Source organism: Scomber japonicus, unplaced genomic scaffold (genome assembly GCF_027409825.1).
Source record: "Scomber japonicus isolate fScoJap1 unplaced genomic scaffold, fScoJap1.pri scaffold_592, whole genome shotgun sequence".
Classification (NCBI taxonomy): domain Eukaryota; kingdom Metazoa; phylum Chordata; class Actinopteri; order Scombriformes; family Scombridae; genus Scomber; species Scomber japonicus.
Genome location: NW_026518642.1, coordinates 2,534 through 15,000, shown reverse-complemented (window position 1 = coordinate 15,000; position 12,467 = coordinate 2,534). Strand labels below are relative to the sequence as shown.

Below are 12,467 nucleotides of genomic sequence, written 5' to 3'. Positions count from 1 at the left end.
CTCCCTCCTTCCTTCATCCTTTCCTCCCTCCTTCCTTCATCCTTTCCTCCCTCCTTCCTTCATCCTTTCCTCCCTCCTTCCTTCATCCTTTCCTCCCTCCCTCCTTAGTCCTTTCCTTCCTTCTCCTTTCCTCCCTCCTTCCTTCATCCTTTCCTCCCTCCCTCCTTAGTCCTTTCCTCCCTCTCTCCTTAGTCCTTTCCTCCCTCCCTCCTTAGTCCTTTCCTCCCTCCTTACTCCTTTCCTTCTTTCTCCTTTCCTTCCTTCTCCTTTCCTTACTTCTCCTTTCCTTCCTTCTCCGCCTTTCCTCCCTTCCTTCTCTCCTTACTGCCTCGGAGACTGTAGAAACTGGAAAGCACAGTGAACAAGTTGGAGAAAGTTGATAGAAACCAGATTCATGGGAATGAAAAACACATTTCAAACAAGCTGCACTTAACCACACTATCCTTCCTTCCTTCCTTCCTCCCTCCCTCCTAAATCCTTTCCTTCCTTCCTTCCTCGTTTCCTTTCCTTTCCTTCCTTCCTTCCTCCCTCCCTCCTAAATAATTTCCTTCCTTCCTTCCTCCCTCCTAAATCCTTTCTTTCTTTCCTTCTGTCCCTCCCTCCCTCCTTACTCCTTTCCTCCCTCCTCAATCCTTTCCTTCCTACCCTCCCTCCCTCCTTACTCCTTTCCTCCCTTCCTTCCTTCCTCCCTCCCTCCCTCCCTCCTTACTCCTTTCCTCCCTTCCTTCCTCCCTCCCTCCCTCCCTCCCTCCTAAATCCTTTCCTTCCTTCCTTCCCTCCTTCCTTCCTTTTCTCCCTCCTTAATCCTTTCCTTCCTCCCTCCCTCCTTACTCCTTCCTACTCCTTTCCTTCCCTCCTTACTCCTTTCCTTCCTTCCTTCCTTCCTTCAACCTTTCCTCCCTCCTAACTCATTTCCTTCCTACTCCTTTCCTTCCCTCCTAACTCCTTTCCTTCCTACTCCTTTCCTTCCCTCCTTACTCCTTTCCTTCTTTCCTTCCTTCCTCCCTCCTTCCTTCATCCTTTTCCTCCCTCCTTCCTTCATCCTTTCCTCCCTCCCTCCTTAGTCCTTTCCTCCCTCCCTCCTTAGTCCTTTCCTTCCTTCCTTCTCCTTTCCTTCCTTCTTCCTTCATCCTTTCCTCCCTCCTTCCTTCATCCTTTCCTCCCTCCTTCCTTCATCCTTTCCTCCCTCCCTCCTTAGTCCTTTCCTCCCTCCCTCCTTAGTCCTTTCCTCCCTCCTTACTCCTTTCCTTCTTTCTCCTTTACTCCCTTCTCCTTTCCTTACTTCTCCTTTCCTTCCTTCTCCTCCTTTCCTCCCTTCCTTCTCTCCTTACTGCTTCAGAGACTGTAGAAACTGGAAAGCAGAGTGAACAAGTTGGAGAAAGTTGATAGAAACCAGATTCATGGGAATGGAAAACACATTTCAAACAAGCTGCACTTAACCACACTTTGGTCTCTCTGGCAGCGAGAACAATTGAAGCAAACAAGTGATTATTGTTCTTTGGCTGCTTCTCGTTGGCTAAGTTGAGTCTTCAGTCCACAGAAGAATCCCTCCTTCCCTCCTTCCCTCCTTCCCTCCCTTCCTCCCTACAGTAATTACTACTTAGACAAAGGGTTGATTGTGTTTGTTGCACCACCAACATACACACTTATTTATCCACACAGTGTAAAAGAAACCTTCCCTCCTTCCTTCCTTCCTCCTTTCCTTCCTTCCTCCGTCCTTCCCCCCTTCCTCCCTCTTTTCCTTTCTCCCTCCCTCCCTCCTTCCTTCTTCCTTCCCCCCTTCCTCCCTCCTTTCCTTCCTTCTTCTTCCTCCCTTCCTCTTTTCCTTTCTCCCTGCCTCCCTCCTTCCTTCTTTCCTTCTTCCTTCCTTCCCTCCCTCCCTCCTTCCTTCTTCCTTCCCCCCTTCCTCCCTCCTTTCCTTCCTTCTTCTTTCCTCCCTCATTCCTTCCTTCTTTCCTTCCTTCTTCCTCCCTCCCTCTTTCCTTCTTTCCTCCCTCATTCCTTCCTTCTTTCCTCCGTCCTTCCCCCATCCTTCCTTCCTCCCTCCTCCCTCCTCTTTTCCTTTCTCCCTCCCTCCCTCCTTCCTTCCTTTTCTCCTCCGTCCTTCCCCCCTTCCTTCCTTCCTTCCTCTCTCCTTTCCTTCCTCCCTTCTTTCCTCCATCCTTCGCCCCTTCCTCCCTCCTTTCCTTCCTCCCTTCCCTCCTCCCTCCCTCCTTCCTCCATTCCCTCCTCCCTCCTTTCTTTCCTTCCTTCTTCCTCCCTTCCTCCATTCCCTCCTCCATCCTTTCCTTCCTTCTTCCTCCCTCCTTTCCATCCTTCCTTCCTTCCCTCCTCCCACACAGACTAAAGTGTAAAAGAAACTTACTGTAAGTGTAGAGTCCATCCGGTGCAGGAATGAAGGCTTCGATGATCTGCTCCACTTTGTTCTACGACAGAAAAACACACAAGTTTGTTTAATAACCCTCCTGTTGTCTTCGAGTCAAGGAAGGAAGAGAGGAAAGGAAGGAAGGAAGGGAGGAGGGAAGGGAGGAAGGATGAAAGAAGGAAGGTAGGAAGGAGGGAAGGGAGGAAGGAAGAAGGAAAGAAGGTAGGAGGGAGAGAGGAAAGAAGAAAGGAGAGAGGAGAAAAGGAAGGAAGGAGGGAGGAAGGAAGGATGGGGGAAGGACGGAGGAAAGAAGGAAGGAAGGAAGGAAGGAAAGAAGGAAGGAAGGAAGGAAGGGAGGAAAGAAGGAAGGAAGGTAGGAGGGAGGGAGGAAAGAAGAAAGGAGGGAGGGAGGAAGGAAGGATGGAGGAAAGAAGGAAGGAAGGAAGGGAGGGAAGGAAGGAGGAAGGAAGGACGGAGGAAAGACGGAAGGACGGAGGAAAGACGGAAGGAAGGAAGGTGGGAGGGAGGGAGGGAGGGTGGGAAGGGAGGAAGGAGGAAGGGAGGAAGGAAGAAGGGAGGAAGGAAGAAGGAAGGAAAAGAGGGGGAAGGAAGGAAGGGGGGAAGGACGGAGGAAAGAAGGAAGGAAGGGAGGAAAGAAGGAAAGAAGGAAGGAAGGTAGGAGGAATGGAGGACAGAGGAAAGAAGGAAGGGAAGAAGGAAGGACGGAGGAAAGAAGGAAGGAAGGAAAGAGGGAGGGAAGGAGAAAGGAAAAGAGGAAGGGAGGAAGGGAGGAAGGAAGGAAAGAAGGAAGGGAGGAAAGAGAGAGGAAGGAAAGAAAGAGAGGAAGGTTCAGTGTTAAATGAGCTGCAAATCCTCTACAATCACTTATATTTCATCTGATGTTAGACACGACATTTTTGCAAAGTCCTGACCTCGTCGTCACAGCTGCAGCCGAGGTCGTGAGTCACCGCGGCGTCAGAGGGGGACGTTGGCGTCGGAGCCGTCACTTCCTCTGGCATGCTGGGAAAGAACGGCGGGTTCTTCAGCATGTCGTTCAGGCTGCCGTACGTGCCGTTGTTTGGAGCCGGCTTCAGTCCTAACAAGTCTGTGGCAGTGAGTTCATTCACAAAAAGAAAAGGAAAAAAAAACTGTGACTTGGTAAATGTTGGGGATTAATCGACCAGGTTTCATCTTGAAGTGAGAAAGAGTTTTTTTCTTTTTAAACTCAACAAAACAAAGACTAAAAACTTTGCCATAACTTCAACTACTATATATATTTAACATGTTACATCAAACATATTGTTTTAGGATCCCAGCCAGCATGTCCATGTGGGCCCCATAAGGGTTCAATTTGGGCTGCAAATATGGGTCCCAACTGGGTTTGTCCACAGTTTCCATGGTAACCCCTCCTGTGTTTACCTATATGGGCTTCAAGTGGGTTCTGACTGGGTTTTAGCTTGGGCTCAACTGGGTGAGACTCATGTATGTTTGCCCATATGGGGTCTAAGTGGGATCAGAATGGACTTTAAATGGAGCCCATTTAGCCAGCCCACATGGACTCACATGTGGGGTCCATGTTACTGAAACAATATGGGGCCCATACAATTTCCCCTGTTCATGCCCATGCTCGCTTAGCCCACTTATATCCCTATGGGGCTCATACAGTCAGCCCACATGGACTTCACATATGGGACCCATGTTACTGAAACCATGTGGGACCTGCAAAAATTGCCCAGTTCAAACCCATACTCAGTACCCAAGTAGCCCACGTGGACATGCTGCTTGGGATACGAGGCTGAGAATACATCCAATGAAAATGTTTTGCAGGATAATACTCATTTTAAAAATGTGGTGGTCCTTTCCAAACCAGCATATTATAACATCACTTTACAGAATGTCTGTTACTACTAAAGTCACAGGAATTCAAACAAAAATCATCAAATTTAACACAAAATCAACAAATCATATATTCTCACCACACATGACGTTGTATAATTCTATATTTTCAAACTCTGGCACCATTTTCTGGAACTTAAAGTGCGGACCGTGGCCCATGAAGATCGTCTAAAGAGAAATAAAAGAGAAGTGTACACATTTAGACTGGGAAGAGTTCAGCAGGTTTGTAAATTAGTGATAAAATGCAATGATTGTGTAAAACAACAAGACTAAAATGTTGCTAGAAGAAGCAATTTGCAGACGATGTGGTGGTGTTTTCTGCAGTACAATAACAGTTTTTACAACCTGTGGAAGACTCACAGATAAAGATAATCGTGTTTAGCATGAGGAACCATTAAGATAAGCTTTTGATTTTGTTCTGGAGCCACTTGTTCACATTCAAAACATCTACAATGAAACAGGAGTAAACACAATTTAGGGAGTATTTTTGGGTTTATCTTAACCCTACTGTCCTCCTGAATGGAGGAAGAAGGAAGGAAAGGAGGGAGAAAGAAGGAAGGAAAGGAGGGAGGAATGAAGGTGGGAAGGAAGGAGGGAAGGAAGGAAGAAAGGAAGGAAAGAAGGAAGGAAGGAAGGAGGGAAGGAAAGGAGGGAGGAAGGAAAGGAGGGAAGAAAAGGAGGGATGAAGGAAGGAGGGAAGGAAAGGAGGGAGGAAGGAACAGAAGGAAGGAATGAGGGAAGGAAGGAAGGAAGGAAGGAAGGAAGGAAGGAAGGAAGGGAGGAAGGAAGGACGGAATGGAAAAAGAAAGGCAGAAAGGAAGGAAGGAAGGGAACTCTCTCCCACCAGACATTCTATGGAACCCTGCCACCAGACATTCTATGGAACCCTGCCACCAGACATTCTATGGAACTCTCTCCTACCAGACATTCTACGGAACTCTCTCCCACCAGACATTCTATGGAACTCTCTCCTACCAGACATTCTATGGAACTCTCTACGGAACTCTCTCCCACCAGACATTCTATGGAACTCTCCCAACAGACATTCTATGGAACTCTCTCCTACCAGACATTCTATGGAACTCTCTACGGAACTCTCTCCCACCAGACATTCTATGGAACTCTCCCAACAGACATTCTACGGAACTCTCTCCCACCAGACATTCTACGGAACTCTCCTCCCACCAGACATTCTATGGAACTCTCTACGGAACTCTCTCCTACCAGTCATTCTATGGAACTCTCTACGGAACTCTCCCACCAGACATTCTACGGAACCCTCTCCCACCAGACATTCTATGGAACTCTCTACGGAACTCTCTCCCACCAGACATTCTACGGAACTCTCTCCTAACAGACATTCTACGGAACTCTCTCCCACCTGACGTTCTACGGAACTCTCCTCCCACCAGACATTCTACGGAACTCTCCTCCCACCAGACATTCTATGGAACTCTCCTCCTACCAGACATTCTATGGAACTCTCCCATCAGACATTCTATGGAACTCTGCCACCAGACATTCTATGGAACTCTCTCCTACCAGACATTCTACGGAACTCTCTCCCACCAGACATTCTAGAACTCTCTCCCACCAGACATTCTGTGGAACTCTCTCCCACCAGACATTCTAGAACTCTCTCCCACCAGACATTCTAGAACTCTCTCCCACCAGACGTTCTATGGAGCTCTCTCCCACCAGACATTCACACTTCAGACTCTTTCTCCACCTTTAAATCCTGCCTGAAAACGTACCTATTCAGAGTGGCATACTCTATCTCCCATTAACTATGTAATCTTTATTCTTGTTTATTTATTGTACTAATGCACTTTGTAGTCACATTCATATTTATTCTTTATCTTTGCACTAAATGTCACCTGATTTATATTGTTTGATGTGCTGTTGGTGTGTTATATGTGCTTTGAAAGGCGCCTTTAAATAAAATGCATTATTATTATTATTATTATTATTATTATTATTATTATTATTATTATTATTATTATTATTATTACCCTCATGCTGGTTATCTTGTTGTCGAAGCCATGGTCACCAAAGAATCCACATCGAGTCCTCAATCTTTCAGGCATTTTCCTGAAACAAGTGCAAATATATCATTTTAAAATGATTTTCCAACAATGAGTCTATCATTCTTCAGAGTTACTGTATATCTTTAGACTTCATTATTGTTTTGTTTGTGATTTATTTATTATGTGAAGCAGCTGCTGTAACATTTCTAATCAATCTACCAAGGCATTCATTTATATCCTAATTGTACAAATGTAATAATTATTCAAACATAACGTGTGACAGGGTTAGTAATCGAGAGACTACCTGGCGATGTGCCACTTCCTCTCCATCAACAGGTGAACGTCCTCGATCCTGCGGTTGTTGGCGTAGTGAAGCCTCTTGGGTAAATTCTGCTTCAGGTACGGCTTGAAGTGCTGAGTCGGCATTTTACACTGAAACAACAAAAACGGAGGTGAATGACCTGATCTCTTTTTCTCTCTCCCACGCAGACAAACACAGGCGATGTTGAAGGTTGTTACTGTAATACTCACAGTGAGATTTGCAACCACAACCTTGGGATCATCTGGAAAAGAGAAACATCCAGTTAGAAGTGTTTAATTTAATAGGAGAAAAAAACAGCTGATGCAATCCTCTATTAAAACCATTCATCATCATCTTACATGTGGTGGATTTGGGGTCTCGGGGTCGTATTCTGCCCAGCGAGCCCGGGATCAGCATGATTTCGTCTATATTGAGCGGGTAGCTGCTGAGAAACTCTGTCCTGTCACAGTGAGCCTCTTCCATACCTGAGAGACAAGAAGGAAAGGTGTTTATTATTATTAGTATTATTAATATTAAAGTGTCAGTTCACCAAGTAACATGTTTTCTCATCTTCTTTTCTGTTCATGCGGAGAGTTGTGGATTTAGATAAAAATAGGTAGGTAGGTAGGTAGTTAGGTAGGTACATACATAGGTATGTAGGTAGGTAGGTAGGTAGTTAGGTAGGTACATACATAGGTAGGTAGGTATGTAGGTATGTAGGTAGGTAGGTAGTTAGGTAGGTAGATAGGTATGTAGGTAAGTAGGTAGGTAGTTAGGTAGGTAGGTAGGTAGGTAGGTAGATAGGTACGTAGGTAGGTAGTTAGGTAGGTACATAGGTATGTAGGTAGGTAGGTAGGTAGGTAGGTAGGTATATAGGTATGTAGGTAGATAGGTAGGTAGGTAGGTAGTTAGGTAGGTACATAGGTATGTAGGTAGGTAGGTAGTTAGGTAGGTACATAGGTATGTAGGTAGGTAGGTAGTTAGGTAGGTACATAGGTATGTAGGTAGGTAGGTAGGTAGGTAGGTAGGTAGGTAGGTAGGTAGATAGGTAGGTAGGTAGGTAGGTATATAGGTAGGTAGGTACGTAGTTAGGTAGGTAGGTATATAGGTATGTAGGTAGGTAGGTAGTTAGGTAGGTAGGTAGGTATATAGGTAGGTAGGTACGTAGTTAGGTAGGTAGGTATATAGGTATGTAGGTAGGTAGGTAGTTAGGTAGGTAGGTAGGTAGGTACGTAGTTAGGTAGGTAGGTATATAGGTATGTAGGTAGGTAGGTAGTTAGGTAGGTAGGTAGGTATATAGGTAGGTAGGTACGTAGTTAGGTAGGTAGGTATATAGGTATGTAGGTAGGTAGGTAGTTAGGTAGGTAGGTATATAGGTAGGTAGGTACGTAGTTAGGTAGGTAGGTATATAGGTATGTAGGTAGGTAGGTAGTTAGGTAGGTAAATAGGTATGTAGGTAGGTACATAGGTAGGTAGATAGGTATGTAGGTAAGTAGGTAGGTAGTTAGGTAGGTAGGTAGGTAGGTAGGTAGATAGGTACGTAGGTAGGTAGTTAGGTAGGTACATAGGTATGTAGGTAGGTAGGTAGGTAGGTAGGTAGGTAGGTATATAGGTATGTAGGTAGATAGGTAGGTAGGTAGGTAGTTAGGTAGGTACATAGGTATGTAGGTAGGTAGGTAGTTAGGTAGGTACATAGGTATGTAGGTAGGTAGGTAGGTAGGTAGGTAGGTAGATAGGTAGGTAGGTAGGTAGGTATATAGGTAGGTAGGTACGTAGTTAGGTAGGTAGGTATATAGGTATGTAGGTAGGTAGGTAGTTAGGTAGGTAGGTAGGTATATAGGTAGGTAGGTACGTAGTTAGGTAGGTAGGTATATAGGTATGTAGGTAGGTAGGTAGTTAGGTAGGTAGGTAGGTACGTAGTTAGGTAGGTAGGTATATAGGTATGTAGGTAGGTAGGTAGTTAGGTAGGTAGGTAGGTATATAGGTAGGTAGGTACGTAGTTAGGTAGGTAGGTATATAGGTATGTAGGTAGGTAGGTAGTTAGGTAGGTAGGTAGGTATATAGGTAGGTAGGTACGTAGTTAGGTAGGTAGGTATATAGGTATGTAGGTAGGTAGGTAGTTAGGTAGGTAAATAGGTATGTAGGTAGGTACATAGGTAGGTAGATAGGTAGGTAGATAAGTAGATAAGTACATAGGTAGGTAGATAGGTAGGTAGGTAGGTACATAGGTAAGTACATAGGTAGATAGGTAGTTAGGAAGGTATGTACTTTGGTAGGTAGGTAAGTAAGTAGGTAGGTAGGAAGATAGGTAGGTACGTCGTTAGGTAGGTAGGTACATAGATAGGTAGGTGGGTAGATAGGTAGGTAAGTAGATAGGTAGGTAGGTACGTAGGTAGGTACGTAGGTAGTTAGGTAGGTACATAGGTATGTAGGTAGGTACATAGTTAGGTAGATAGGTAGGTAGATAAGTAGATAAGTACATAGGTAGGTAGGTAGGTAGGTAGGTAGGTAGGTACATAGGTAAGTACATAGGTAGATAGGTAGTTAGGAAGGTATGTACTTTGGTAGGTAGGTAAGTAAGTAGGTAGGTAGGAAGATAGGTAGAAGAAAAATGTGCATTTTTACAAAAAGTCTGCAAAATAGGCTGAAACATGAAAACATCTGGGAAGGTAGGTAGGTTTGTAGGATAGATAGATTTAAAGTTGTTTGGAGGTCCTGCTGCAGCCTCTGCTGTAAAGGTTATTCTGGGCTCGTACCGTGGTCTCCTACGACGATGACATTCACACAGCGATGCAGGTTCATCTGCTTCAGACCGTTCATCAGCTGACCGATGATGTTATCGATCTCCCTCAGCGGGTTGTCCAGCTAAAAAATCAGACGGGATCAAACACACAAGATAAAACACTCTGGAGGTGTTTGTGACAGACAGTTTTAACGATGTCTCCCGTCTCAGTCTCACCTCGCTGCTGAGCGGTCCCAGTCGATGTCCGAAGGTGTCGGGCTGCTCTGAGTGGACGGCATAAACATACGGCCTGGAGACAGAGCAGACACATCAAACCTTCTTCACCTGCTGCTTCACTACACTATAAATACACTTATCAGCTCGTTGACCCCCATCATTGACCCAGCATCCGCTCTACACTCAAAATACTTTGTCTTTTATCTGTACAGAGACACTTTACCACTCTCCGACACTCCTGACTAAAAATAAGAGCACTTAGAGTCCCTTCAAGACAATGCATTAACCCTCCTGTCGTCCTCGAGTCAAGGAAGGAAGTTAGGAAGAAGAAGAAGGAAGGAAAGGAGGGAGGAGGAAGGAAGGAATGGAGGGAGAAGGAAGGAAAGGAGGGAGGAGGAAGGAAGAGAGAAAGAAGGAAGGAAGGTTGGAGGGAGGGAGGAAAGAAGGAGGGAAGGAAAGTAGGAAAGTAGGTGGGAGGGAGGAAAGAAGGAAGGAGGGAGGGAGGGTGGGAAGGAAGGTAGGTAGGTGGGAGGGAGGAAAGAAGGAGGGAAGGAAAGTAGGAAAGTAGGTGAGAGGGAGGAAAGAAGGAAGGAGGGAGGGAGGGTGGGAAGGAAGGTAGGTAGGTGGGAGGGAGGAAAGAAGGAGGGAAGGAAGGTAGGTAGGAGGGAGGAAAGAAGGAGGGAAGAAAGGAAGGAGGGAGGGAAGGTAGGAAAGTAGGTGGGAGGGAGGAAAGAAGGAAGGAGGGAGGGAGGGTAGGAAGGAAGGGAGGTAGGTGGGAGGGAGGAAAGAAGGAGGGAAGGAAGGTAGGTAAGAGGGAGGAAAGAAGGAGGGAAGGTAGGAAAGTAGGTGGGAGGGAGGAAAGAAAGAAGGAAGAACGGAAGGAAGGAAGGAAGGAAAGAAGGAAGGAAGGAAGGAAGGTCCATTCTCAGTGTGTGTGTGTTGGAGGCTTCAGGTTGAAAAGCAGGACACACCTCACATCATCGGGTAAATGCAGCCAGCGCAGGATGGTTAAAATCCTCCTCTCCAAAGGAATCACCCTGGAAACAGAACACGGCCGTTAATGATTAAGAAGAAGAAGAAGAAGAAGAAGAAAGATGTCAGGTTAAAATAAAACAGACCAACGTTTCCTCACAGTGTAAATCTGTAATGCTCGACTTACTGAGTTCAAGTTACATTTAGTGTTGATTTTAGAGTTTTCCCAGAATGAAGACTACATTTCCCATGAGGCATCACTAATGGTTTTTAAACACAGGCATCATGAGGAATGTTTCTTAAGTTAGAGGTTCATTGTAGTGACTCTAAATCAGGGGTGTCAAACATGCGGTCTGAGGGCCAGAACCGGCCCGCCGAGGGGCCCACTTTCCCTCCTGTGTTCTTGTCCTTCCTTCTTTCCATCTGTCCTTCCTTCTTTCCCTCCTTCCATCTGTCCTTTCTTCCTCCCTTCCTTCCGTCTGTCCATCCGTCCTCATTACCTTCCTTTTTTTCCTTATTCGTTCCTTCCTTCCTTCCATCAGTCCTCCCTCCCTACCTTCCTTCCTTCTGTCCTTCCTTCCGTCTGTCTGTCCGTCCTTCCTACCTTCCTTTTTTCCTTTCTTCCTTCCATCTGTCCTTCATACTTTCCCTCCTTCCTTTCTTCCTTCTTTCTTTCCTTCCATCTGTCCTCCCTACCTTTCTTCCTTCTGTCCTTCCTTCCATCTGTCCTTCCTCCCTACCTTCCTTTCTTCCTTCCTTCCATCTGTCCTTCCTCCCTACCGTCCTTTTTTCCTTTCTTCCTTCCTTGCTTGCATCTGTCCTTCCTCCCTATCGTCCTTTTTTTCCTTTCTTCCTTCCATCCTTCCATCTGTCCTTCCTCCCTTTCTTCATATATCCTTCCTACCATCCTTCTTTCCTTCCTTTTGTCTGTCTTTCCTTTCTTCCCTTCTTATTTCCTTCCTTCCTTCCTTCCTTCCTTCCTTCCTTCCATCTGTCCTTCCTCCCTTTCTTCACATATCCTTCCTACCTTCCTTCTTTCCTTCCTTTTGTCTGTCTTTCCTTTCTTCCCTTCTTATTTCCTTCCTCCCTCCCTTCCTTCCATCTGTCCTTCCTTCCCTTCTGATTTCCTTCCTTCCTTCCTTCCTTCCATCTTTTTAATGATCCGGCCCACATGAGATCAAATTGGTCTGTTTGAGGCCCTTGAATGAAATTGAGTTTGACACCATCTTCAAATTTTACCAATTAAAGGCCCAACTGAACCAATCCAGCTCCTCACAACCTGTTTAAAGGTTAAAACTGTTTATTTTTTCTCTCTTTTCTTTCTTTCCTGCTTTCCTCCCTTTTTTCCTTTCGTCCTTCTGTTCTTCCTTCCTCCCTTCCTTCCATCCTTCAATGTCTGTCTTTCCTTCCTTCCATTCTGATTTCCTTCCATCTGTCCTTCCTCCCTATCTTCCTTTTTTCCTTTCTTCCTTCCTTCCATCTGTCCTTGCTCCCTACCTTCCTTCCTTTCTTCCATCTGTCCTTCCTCCCTACCTTCCTTTTTCCTTTCTTCCATCTGTCTGTCCGTCCTTCCATCTGTCCTTCCTCCCTACCTTCGTTCCTTCCTTCCGTCTGTCTGTCCGTCCTTCCATCTGTCCTTCCTCCCTACCGTCCTTTTTTTCCTTTCTTCCTTCCCTCCTTCCATCTGTCCTTCCTCCCTACCGTCCTTTTTTTCCTTTCTTCCTTCCTTCCTTCCATCTGTCCTTTCTCCCTTCCTTCCTTCCTTCGTTGTGTCCCTCCTTCCTTCGTTCCTTCCTTCCATCTGTCTGTCCGCCCTTCCATCTGTCCTTCCTCCCTACCGTCCTTTTTTTCCTTTCTTCCTTCCCTCCTTCCATCTGTCCTTCCTCCCTACCGTCCTTTTTTTCCTTTCTTCCTTCCTTCCTTCCATCTGTCATTTCTCCCTTCCTT

The 12,467-nt window shown here is 45.7% G+C and overlaps 1 pseudogene; it reads right to left on the bottom strand.

Annotated features, from left to right (window-relative positions):
• The window catches only part of LOC128354794 (ectonucleotide pyrophosphatase/phosphodiesterase family member 2-like), a 15,641-nt pseudogene extending 5,036 nt beyond the window's left edge, over positions 1-10,605 (bottom strand).
• Between the last annotated feature and the right edge of the window lie 1,862 nt (positions 10,606-12,467).